The 12,206-nt window shown below is 44.9% G+C and overlaps 1 protein-coding gene across 2 annotated transcripts in view; it reads left to right on the top strand.

Annotated features, from left to right (window-relative positions):
- CDK18 (cyclin dependent kinase 18) overlaps window positions 1-12,206 on the top strand; it is a 96,631-nt gene that overhangs the window by 30,242 nt on the left and 54,183 nt on the right. For both annotated transcript variants that reach the window (XM_081193518.1, XM_081193517.1), the window contains exon 2: window positions 2,114-2,238. The gene's annotated coding sequence lies outside the window, so the exon portion shown is untranslated. The remainder of the gene's footprint in view (window positions 1-2,113; window positions 2,239-12,206) is intronic.

Genomic DNA, 12,206 nt, shown 5'->3' with positions numbered 1-12,206 from the left:
CAGGCTTCGGCATGCCGGCAAGTCTCCGCCAGCAGCGGCAGCGCTGCCGCTGCTGGTGGAGAGATCCGCGAAGCCTGGGCGCGCTGCGCGCAGGCTTCGGCATGCCGGCAAGTCTCCGCCAGCAGCGGCAGCGCTGCCGCTGCTGGCGGAAAGGTCCGGGAAGCCTGGGCCGGACAGCTTTTGAAGGCAGGCGGGGGGAGCAAAGACTTTCGCCCCCGCCAGCCTTCAGAAGAGGTCCAGGACCTCTTCTGAAGGCTGGCGGGGGGCAAAAGTCTTTGTCCCCCCTGCCTGCCTTCCCAGGGGCTTTTAAATCGCCCCGACAGCGGAGAAGTCCTTCGCTGTCCCGGGGCGATTTTAAAATGCCGCCCGCCAGCATTTTAAGATCGCCCCGGACAGCGGAGAAGCCCTCCGCTGTCCCGGGGTTTTTTAAAATGCTGGGGGTGGGAAGAAAAGCCCTTGTCCCCCCCCCAGCCTTCAGAAGAGGTCGGGGGACAGACTGTCCCCGGACCTGGTCTGAAGTCGGTTTCCCTAGGAACGCATTAATTGATTTTCAATGCATTCCTATGGGAAACCGTGCATCGCAAGACGAAAAACTCGCAAGAAGAAAAAACTTGCGGAACGAATTAATTTCGTCTTGCGAGGCACCACTGTATTACATAGTTGCCACATTTTGACTTACGCCTTAAATTTTCTGGTTGTTCCAGTCTAACACAAGAGATGGGATCCTCCCTCTTAATTTAGGACCATGATTGGTGTTCTCTCCCCCCCCCTCTCTCTGTATACCCCCCCCCACACACACTTAACATTTTTAGGAGAAAATGGAAAGGGTTGAGTCAGGGTTGCTTCCCTTTCTGACCACACTCACACGCCCAGCGGACTACCTGGCAAGTCCTACAAGGCACCTGGGACTGGTGAGGCAGGAGGTGCCCTCAGGAGACCAGTTTTGGCAGCCACCTGTTATTCTATAGCCTAGGGCTATGTTGTCTCTTAATCCACTTGTGAAAAAGTCCTTACAGACCTGAGACCTTCTGCAGTGATGTGGACTTTCAGGTTTCATCATAGCAACCCCTAGAGCAGGTACACCCACCGGTATATCCTAAGCCACCCTTGAAAGGTCTCGGGAAATATGCCCTCAGAAATCCACAATACTCAAGAGACTATTCAATCTTCCTGCTCTGTTCCTGTTTGTACTGGCTCAGCCATTTCTACATCGAACACCCCCCTCAAATCTTCCCATTGTGTCACTAGATTCCAGAATTGGGCACCCTCCTTTTAATCCATTCTGAACAGGGGAGAGGTGCAATGAGCTTTTTTCTGTGAGCAAGTGCTGATGGAGGTGCCTTTCCCCCCATTGATTGGGGGAGGACATGCCTATACCATTTTGTAGTCCTCTATCCCCCCCCCCCCGATGCTCTTTTAGAGGTGGCAGCTATTTTCTGTTATGCAATGTTTGTGACTGTGCCCAGAGCACTTTTCTCAAAATTCCATATGCGTCTACTGACCCCAAAGGGTTGGCAACCCCTTCAGTGATCCAATTTAGCATGTTCATATTACTCGTATTTATTTTTAAAAGCCCAACATCTCAAAGCTGCTAAGCTTGCCTAATATTGCATTTGCAATTAGCTTACATTCATTGTTACTAACAGACTTATGAAACAGAAGATTTTCAACTGAAGGTTTTCTGCCCCACATCACTGACTAGACCTGAATTGTATCTCTTGGGAGGAAGGTTTTGAACTTGTCTAAAATCCAAAGCATCATGTTCAACAGTGGAATGGACTCCCTCAGGAGGCTGTGGACTCTCCTTCACTGGAGGTTTTAAAGCAGAAGTTGGATGGTCCTATGCTTAGATTCCTTGCCCTGGACTCCTGGCTCGCAATCCTGCCAATCCTTCCTTCACCCTGAAATAGCGTTCTCGCGACCCTTTTCCAGACTAGCCTGCCCTATTATGGCACTTTATCAGTACAACCCAATTAAATACCCACACTCATAGAGGCCCCCAAAGCAGTCTGTGCACTTTTTTTTTTGGGGGGGGGGAACGTTTTTAAAGAACTGAAATAAATGAATAAGAGCTGGCTATGACAGGCTGTTTGGTTTTTTGTCTTTTTTACAGAGTGCAGTGCAGGTCTGGCTATTGTGCGGTAAAACAGCATGCAGCATACGTAGAGGAGAGCCTTTGGCAATAAGTAATCAGAGGGAAAGGGCACTCCAGCAGTGATCCTTGGTGTGGCGGAAAAGGTAAGTACACAAGAGCACCCTTCTTTACAACACCCCTCTTTTGAGCTTCCTGTGAAGTCTTTTTAATTTTTAAAATTTCAGTAGAGATGTTAAGGAAGCTTATCTTATGGTTACATTTAACTTAGAGCCTCTCCAGGCCTCCTTTTAACTGTTCTTTTGTGATCCTTTGTGATAATGGTGGCATTGGGGTGGTTATACACAATCCTGCTTTTAATATTGTTTGGACCTTCAAAAGTTTTGGGTTGCACATACTGCTTCGTTTCTTGTAGTGCATGTGCCATAGCCTCCTGCTGAAATCCTGTGACTCTGGGGGTGGACCCACCTTTGTTGTACTATACTGAAAGAGTGCCCACCTAGATGGCCATAATGGGGTAGCATTATTGAAGCATTGCAAAACAACCAAAAGTGAAATGGTGTATGGATGTTCTGCAATTCCACTTCTAATGCACTATTGTTATGTCAATGACATATTGCAGAACACCCTCCTCCAGACAATAATCTGGAGGGGACCTGATTTTTGGGCTGTATTTCTATTGTATGCCACTTTGAAACTGTGGTATTAACCAGTATTCAGCTTATTTCAACAAATGCCGAAATGCTGTGGTATTATAGAATAGGGATGACATCACAAAAACTCACATATGAAATATGAAAATAGCAAAGAGAAAGCCATTTAGAATTTAGAAGAGAAAGCCATATCAGAATGCGATAAAACGTATCATTCAAATTTAAAGGTCCTGGAAGAGTACAAAGGTCTGCACCTGGCATTGCAAAGACTATAACAAAGGCCCCAGGTGAACCTCTTGAAGGGAGGGGGCATAATCCACAACTGGGATGCATGCACAGTTGCTTTTGGTTTAGCCTTTGACAGGGGGTCCAAACTGTTTGGTTTCCTGGCTTTGTATGATGTGGCTGTGTGATGTGGCAGCTTTAAGCAGCATAGATTTGGAGCCCCACGGCAGTGAGGCTTAGGCGGCTAGTGCTATGCAGCAGCAGCACTGCTGCTACACCAGCCTCTGAGAGTAATCTATTATTTATTGCCCCTATTGCAAAACTGGTTCATTAAGCCAGGATAAGAAAATGGGGTAACTGCCGTCTTTTATTACAGCTCCTGCTGCTGAGTTCTTACTAGGCGGAAAGTCCAGGGAATATTGAACCCTTTGGCCTTTAACCGGAGATCTGGCTTTCTTCTGCAAAAGCAGAAGAGGCTGCTAAGCCCATGCTGCTGGGGAAGGCAAAGTTAGACTCCTCTCCCCCCCCCCCAGGTTTGTGGGAGCATTGGGCAAAATGCCAGGTCATCTGATAGAGAAATAAAGGCTGATCCATTGGGATGCTTCCTTTCGTGACAGATGGTTCATGCTAAAATTCACTGCCCTGCACAATTATTAAAGGTGCTGGGGCCCTATCATTTTTCATCTGACCAGCCTAACATTCATTTTAGTGGCTGCCCTGTTCTGGCCCCAAGGAGAGGCACTCTGTGCATGGCAGCAAGGAGAATTAGCAATTTGCCTCTGTGGGGGCTGGTGGTGAACTGAGGCCTACTGAGCACCTGCCTCCAGCCCAGCTGTTAGGCTCCACCCCCTTTCCACATTTCTCCTTCGCTCCATGATTTCCCATTTGATGCACTCCCTATGGTGTTGGAATGGGAAGGGTGCCTTTGAGGGAGTCTGCCCTAGTTCTACGGACCTTGGGACCTGGTCCAGTGTGCCCCTGGTCACCAGCATCAGGCTCAGAACCCGAAGCTGCTCCATAAGATAGGGTACTAATGCCTAGATAGTCACGATAGCCCCTTAATTGTTCTATGTAGCTATTTCAGTTTCTGGTGTGGGTAGTGAAAACAAAATAACAATGCTATGCATTATATTTCCAGAAAAGAACTGTTATTGATTTTTTTTTCCCCTTAAAAAATAAAGCATTCTTGTTGTTTGCTGCCTCCAGAAACAATCTTTTCTTAATGGCATTTTTGAAACTGAAGGAGTTGAGGGACTGATTTGTGTCAGAATAAGCTTCATAATTCTGCCTTTTAAAACAATTGCAATATTTTCTCCATGTTTTCTGCTTGCTATGGACTGAGCTCCAAAACTATGAGTAATCCAAGATAGACCAAGAGATGATCCTGAAGAATAGGGTGCCAGTAGAAGAATAAGCAACCTTGAAAAGGTGCAGCAAGAATGGACCAGTGCAGGTTCATCTCAAAAATTTGTTCATGGAATCATAGAGTTGAGGGTTGTCAAGTCTAACCCTCTACAATGCAGGAATCTCAACTTAAATATCCATGACAGATTGCCATTCAATCTCTGCTTAAAAGGGAAACAGACGAACTTTGTGAATGTGTGCGTTGCTTGAATGGTAACCTCTGGGAGGTGGCTTGTCACATCTGACTGCAAGAGAAGATGTCAAATTAGAACTGTGTGAACACACAGGGAGAACAGGGAGCACCAGCCCATTCTATTTCCTATTCCACCTGTATTATGTAACATCCAGAATTATCCTTAGCCTGCATCCCTTTGCATCATTCCAGATCATATGTAGGTCTGTGTGTTATCCACATGTGGGGAATTGCACCTTGAAAGCTCAAATTTTTGGTGCTGAGAAGATCTATGTTATGATTATGAATACTTGATAACTTTTTATGAGGGGGGACAGGTCCCCTTACATTTCTGAAAAGGTGGCTGATTTTTCTTCAGAGCAGCAGTTTATAGCTTTGTGGGGACGCCAAGTTAAATTCTTCAGCACAGCAAATTTTCATTTGTCACAATGCCAAGTTTTAATAATTATTTTAACTGTGTAATGTATTTTATTCTTTGTTGTTTTCTAATGGCTTCAGCTTCATTAAGTAAATAAAAGATAACAATAACATGTTATGATTACAGTGGCCAGATGGAAAAGAGAACAGGATCCCGCACCTTTAATAGTTGTGCCGGATGCTGAAATTCCCACTTCTAAGGGTGCAGCCCTGATTTGTTAGTTAGTTAATTTTTTAGAAAAGTTTTTTAAAAATAAAAAACCATGTTTCTAGTCCTTTTGACTGCAAAAATTGCTCCTTTCCTCCAGCCACTGGCACTTGCTTAACATTGCTAGCCGAAGCAGACATGTACAAATGCCTGTAAAATAATCTGGCATTTGTATACAAACTTGGGCAATATATGCAGAGCATAGAAATAGAGTTTATATTCAATTTTTGCTTTGCAAAGTAAGCCCATCTCTGAGAATCACTCATTCATTCACTTTTCCCTCCTCCTAGCCCAAACACGTGCTCTTTCCTTTGAGCTGTGAACTGAGCCCAAGAGACCTGCTTCTCTTAATTGCTCCATCTCGCTTTCTTTCCAAGCCAGGAATAGAAGCCTGATACCTTGGATCCCACTCCCTCTGCTTTAATCACTTGCTGCCACATGACACTAAGAAGAAATAATTAAGGGCAGCGCAGAGTAAAAGTAAGATGGCTAGTCTTAGCTGTCGCAAGTAGCAGGACCTCTTCTCACTAAAGGGCAGCATTCTTAACTTGTGGTTGTCTCTCCGCTGTTTCCTTCGGAGGTTGGATTGATGGCAAGCTGAAATCTTGCATGTCTGAAGTGGAACAGTCATAGGCTTTTCGTGACTCTGGGGATCCTGGGAGCTCTGTGTGGACTGGAGCGTGGCAAGGATGTAGAGATAATGAAAGTGCTAATTAAAAATAGGAAAGGGAAAGAAAGAAGTAGCCAGCCTACACCAACCCACAGTGTCTGTATGGGAACTTTTTATTGTAGTGTCAGTACCATGTCTGTGCTTCTCAGTGTTGACTCATTACCTGGGAAGAATATCCAAGTGATTTGGTTTGAGGATGTGTGTAGATTTAGGCAAGATTGGGTCAATAAATGCACTGCCGAGATCACCTTGTTTGATGTTGGAGAAGTCAACATTTTAAGAAGTCCTTTCATTTTTCAAAACATTATATAGTCTCCCTGCTTGAGCCTGAAAGTAAACAAATAAAATAAAATCCTACGATATGGAAAGACTGAAGGATGGAAATTTCAAATCACATCTCCATGTGTAGCGGAGGAGTGGTGCTGTGGCTTTATAAAAATCATCCCTCAATCCTCTCTTGATGGATGCTGCTGTAGTTCTGTGAACCTCTGTGGTGATAACACTGATTGACACTGGCTGAAGGCGTGTGATCCTTTGAAAAGCAGGCGTGTACCATGCAAAATGCTGACACAACCAACTTCTTTACAGTTCAACAAGAACCCCTCTAGGAAAGCAGACAATATGGGTATTGAACAAGCCATGGGCACTGGGGTGTGACTTGACAAGCTGGCACATAGTAGCACGTTATCCGGCCAAGGGAAACACAAGATGCTTTTTATCACATCCAGTAAAAGAATTGATTCCTGGTGTAGATTCATTTAATGAGGTTAAAAAAAAAGTGACTGTCATTTTAGTGTCTTCTGTCTGAACTGCTCCGCTCTTGTCACGGTTGGAATGAAAGGCCTTAGACTGAGATAGCATCCAACCTGCACTATCTGTCGGTTTCTCTCTTTTTATACAGAGGTGAATATATCAAAATGAAAGCAGCCCCCTCTGCTCTGCTATATAGTGCTGCTTCCATTACTGGGCGTTTCTAGGTCTTCAATGAAACCCAGGTGAAGCTCCTTCCTTTGCTTCTTATATGCACATCCTCATTGCAGATTAATGACTCTCATCTTCAAGGGCCTTGGGCATGCCTATACACCATCCCAGACTCAACACTTGCAAAGACACCAACCTTGATCACTCCCTTCTTAAAACAGCAAAAAGCCTAGAGTCTTCCTGCTGGGCAATTTACTGCACAAGGAAGGAACGCCCATAAAACATCTGCAGACTGACTTGTTGCTGGTAAATCTCTTGAGCCGAAGAGAATAGGCTTAGATTCCCAGGTGGAGAGAAGTTGACACAAGTGATGAATCTGATTACAAGTGAAGAATGAAGGCCAGGGGATCTCTAAGGCGGGCGAAAGGTGTGTGTGCTTCTCATGCTTCAGTAAGAGCTGGTTCATACTTCTTGCATTTGTTATGCATTCCACAGAAGTGGGCTGTTGCTCATGGAAGATTATGCTGCAACATATTTCTTAGTCTTTAAGGTGTTGCTAGATTCTTGTTTATTTTGGGAGTGGATGTGACAGTCAACATGAGACTCAAAAGTTTTACCTTTCATGGATCCTTTCATGATCCTTCTTTCTTCCCACCCTCCTTTACTTGTGTGATTCTGAAATTTCCAATATATACCACTTACTTTCCCTGCCTTCTTGGTTATCTTGTACTGAATGTTGTTTGTATGCACTGCGCGGGGCAAAGGCTCAGAAGGCTGTGTTATGAAGTACCCCTAATATCCATCTTTTGCCGCAGTAGCCTGTGCCTGATCAGGAAAGCTTTGTTTTGGTCTAGAGAGGCAGTAAAAGAAGGTGACGAGGTGACCTTCATTCTGAGCATTTATTCTGATTTGTTTGCAGGCAGGTTAGATGACATTGGTGATACTTAATGAACATTCACTTGTGAGGAGGTATACAGTGTTGAATCAAAGCAACTGTTCTCCCACACTTTCCAGTGCATTTTCGTGTCACTTTACTTGTTGCGAAAAGTCTGGTATTTGGCAGAAGTAGGTTTATTGCGCAAGAGTTTCTTCCAAAAGCGCCTGCAGCTAGACTGCCACCACTCTCCTAAGTGCCTTACCTAAAAAATGAGTATAAGTGACTTTTCAATAGTTGTTACTCCGGGGAGGGTAACACTTCTTTAAGACTGATCACACTCAAAGTCTCTGGCAAACTTGTCACAGCAGACCTCTTAGAGTCCCAGCACTCTGTTCCTGTGGACAGGCGTCAGCATTCCCTTCACCACATGGAAAAACTCTGCTGGTTGGCTGTTTGTAGATGTGATGGAGGCAGCAAAGTAAGCAAAGTTAATAACTAATAAATGCGCAAATGCCCTTTTGATATGACCAAATGACTTGAGATTTATCTTTGTTGCCCTTGACTACATTACCTCTTGAAGTGCCAAATTCTGGAGCATGTTCAGGTTCAAGGTCAAAAGTTCCTAAAATAAGTGCCAGGCTTGCAGGCTTGCATGCATACTGTATGCTTCATAACATTTGGGTTCTTCTCTGTGCTGCTTGACTTGTGGTGAAGTATGTCACTTCCACTTACATGAAAGTAAGGGGAGGATTAGCACTGGGAGATCTCAGATGCATCCAGAAGGCAACCCACTCTTCTACATATGTACTGAAATGCATGACCAGGCAAATGGGACGCTGCAAGTACATTCAGTCCATGTAGCTGTGGCTGGGTGATAATGGGAGTTGTTTTGATCCAACAACATCTGGGGCAGCAGGTTCCCCACCCTTGATATAGATAGGGTGGAAATAGTCCCATTTCTAACCATGCTGAAATAGGGCAGAAGACAAATTCTGCCATTTTGGTCAGCCTAGCAAAAAGCTACTGCAAAAGTTTTTCTTTCATGTAACCAGTGCTTTTTTTCTGGGGGGACGCATACGCCCTAAACATTTTGTGAATCTTTGCACTTTTGTCCATTTACTGTATTTGTTTTCCCCAATTTGAGCTATAAAATGGTGATTTTCTTGAGTCAAAATAAGAGTACCCCAAGCATTTTTTTGGCGGGGGGGGGCACTGCATGTAACTCACATTGTTTTTGATCTCAGGCTTTAGCAGTTTTCTGTAGGAGACATATTGATGAGCAGGATGCCAATTGACTTCTTGCAGACAAGAATGTGACCACCTGGCAGGGAAGCTTTGTTTCTTTTTTGTCAGTGAAATGTCAAGACCCTGACTGAGCGGCAGAGTCCTGTGGAGAGAGATGAGCAGGTAAGGCAGGGAGATTGCTCTGTCCTCTCTGCTCTCAGGTACTGAGTAATGGGCTCAGCAGTCACCTAGAGCAGTATAGAGAAAGGCTTCTTACAGCTAACAAGTGATGTAACCCTTGCCCTTTCAAGTGCATAGCAAGATCTTGGAAAGGATTGTTTTCTGCTCAGGTGGAGAAAACAAAAATAGGTTCATCTCCATGTTTTTGCCTCAAATAGTGGCAACCACCATGCTCAGGTATGTGCTTCAACATCAAGGGGGTTGATTTATTTGATATTTTTCCAAAGCCAGTTGTGCTTCCTTGGTTGGAGGGGTTCTCAGAAAGCCATCTTCTCACTGCTTTTTATAAAAAAGTACTTTCTGAAACAGGGATGCGGGTGATGCTGTGGGTTAAACTACAGAGCCCTAGGGCTTGCCGATCAGAAGGTCGATGGTTCGAATCCCCGTGACGGGGTGAGCTCCCGTTCCTCGGTCCCAGCTCCTGCTAACCTAGCAGTTTGAAAGTACAAAGTGTAAGTAGATAAATAGGTACCGCTCTGGCGGGAAGGTAAACGGTGTTTCCGTGCGCTGCTCTGGTTCGCCAGAAGCGGTTTAGTCATGCTGGCCACGGGAGCCGTACGCCAGCTCCCTCGGCCAATAAAGCGATGTGAGCGCCGCAACCCCAGAGTCGTCCGCGACTGGACCTAATGGTCTGCTAATTGTGAACTCTGCTTCTGAGAAATGACTGGAGAAATTCTCTGCTGCCCTGTAGAAATTAGGTGGAAATGGCACCCCCAATTTCCCTGCCCACAAATTATGGCAGGGCATAAGAGAGCATTTGCACACACTTCTAGTGTGGGATGAAGGCATGAATTGCAACTGACTTTCACTTTCCTGCACCACTGCAAGACTGAATGTTGTGGCTGGAAGAAACAGGGAGTGGAATGGTTGTGGGGAGCAGGTCCTGGGTGTGTGGGCAGAAGTGGGGATTACAGGATTAGCTGTGCAAAGGTTATGAGTTGGTTCTAAACCACTGAAGAGGAACTGGGGCTTTCCAAACATTTTTTTGCTGGAAAATTTTCTAAAACAATTTTGTACTCTATCTGCAGTGTTGACAGAAACACGTTTCCTTGCAATGACTGTGGTTGCAAGGAAGTGGAAATAAAGGACACCTTCAGTTCAGTCTAATATCACTGACTCACTTCTTACAACTGTTGTCCTTAATGAACATTTGGGCAGCCTTAAACATTTGTCAAATTAAGCACCAAAGGGCTGCAGATTGCAAAATAACCTTGAGATTCTATCCTCCTGCAGTCTTCCTTTACCCACCAACAAGGTTGACAAAAGTGTCCTTTCAGCATTTCCTGAGCTGGGAGAAATGGTGTGTTCAGTGGAGAAGGAATCTCACTAGATTCCTATTTGCCTGCTGCCTTGTGTGTGTCTGTTGACTGCATTCTCTTTGCCACAATTCAAGTCAATCATTTGGTGGCATGGGATTCCTTAGGGCAAGGCTGAAATCACACGTGACACCAGCTGCATGTATGCTTCCCTTGACTTTTTAAAGACCTAGAGCAGCCTTGGGAGGTTGCAGGTTTAAAGGGGGCTGGAGGAGGACTGCTTAACCCTTTCCCTTCCATCCATTTCCCACCCACCCCCTGTTCAGTGCCCTCCAAGCTGCTTTAACCCAACAATAGGAAATAATACAGTCATGGGGGGAACCATTAATGTATCTAATTCCAACTGATGGCAGTACATAATTTATCCAAGAAATGGAAAAATTGTGTCTTATGCTAGCAGGGGTATAAACACCTTCCTAGCCTAACCTTGAACACATTCATGAAAGGGAGATATTTTCTACCCCACTTGGACTGCTTTCAGCTCCTAGATACTGCTGCAGTGGCATATGCACTCAGGGAATAAGAAACTTGATATTCATGCAATAGCCATAGGTTGTCAGACTTCAAAGACCCTGTCTAGGTTATAAAAGTGTTTTTGTTTTTTTGCATTTGCAATTGTTTGTTTGTTGCAGAAGATTCAGGCACTTTCCATGTTTCCTTTTCAGGCATGTCATGTTACATTTTCCCTCCAGCAATATTTTGTTCCCTGTGCAGCCGGTGATTCTTGCACAATTGGTACTCATGCGAACATGTGATACAGCAGTTATTAGAGAATGTAGGGAGTTTAAAGGCCAGTTGTTTGCACACATACCTCATGGGTCCCTAACAGTTTCAGTTAATTCCCTGTTATTTGTCTCCAGACTCCCCAGGATGCTCAAGAGAAAAGGAGAAAGCTGGAGGAATGAAAAAGGCAGGGGCTGTTAAAAAAGAAAGGAGCATGAAGCAAAAGGATGGTTTGGCACACACACACATGCACACTTTGTTTCAAATCTTGTCTAGGATGTTGCCTTTGTCAGGAGCAAACTACAAAACGTTTCCCTGGCTAATTTCCCTCTGAGCCACTTCCTTATGCTCAGAAGTCTGGCTACTGGCCACCAACACAGTCTTTTCGATTCTCTGCTTCCCAAACCTCTTCTTCACAGCACAAGGGGAGTGTTCATTCAGCTGCGTGTGTCCATGTTATAATGTCTGAGTTGACACACTGTTTTCAACTGCAGCAGCCTTTCTCATGTGGCTTGCTTCAGAGGCTTTGCTTCCCCTTCCTTCAGCTACAGCACACAATCTTTCTGTTGTTTGTGAAGCAGTGTGGCTATTCTTCCTCCACTCCACTCCCCCCACTCAAGTAAAAGGCTATGTCCCTGGAGCAAAACTTGCTCCCTTCTCTCGCTATCCCATTTTCACGGAATTGACTCTCTCGCTGCTTCTCCCAGCGACTGCACTTCCTTCTGGAACCTAGTAGAATTTGGTTAGGGCTGCCATACATCTGGATTTTCCTGGACGTTACTGGGATTTCAAAGGCGGAATTGACATGGGGGGGGGGTTCCTAAAGATGGCACTTTGCCCTGGCAAGTCAATCGAATAATCACAGGTTTTTGACGTTTTTGTAACAAAAGGCTCAACAACTTGGGGATATCCTGGTTTTTACTTTTTGAAATATGTCTACCCTAAGTTTGATGCTGTGGTCACTGTTCCCCCTTCCTCTGCACAAGCCATTGCTGGCCTCTGCTAGTCATTATGATCAGCATAGGGACCAGTATTGTCCCTGG

This window comes from Podarcis bocagei (assembly GCF_964188305.1).
Source record: "Podarcis bocagei genome assembly, chromosome: 5".
In the NCBI taxonomy this organism is placed as follows: Eukaryota; Metazoa; Chordata; class Lepidosauria; order Squamata; family Lacertidae; genus Podarcis; species Podarcis bocagei.
The sequence above is the reverse complement of the archived record's forward strand: the minus strand, read 5'-3'. Positions and strand labels throughout refer to the sequence as shown.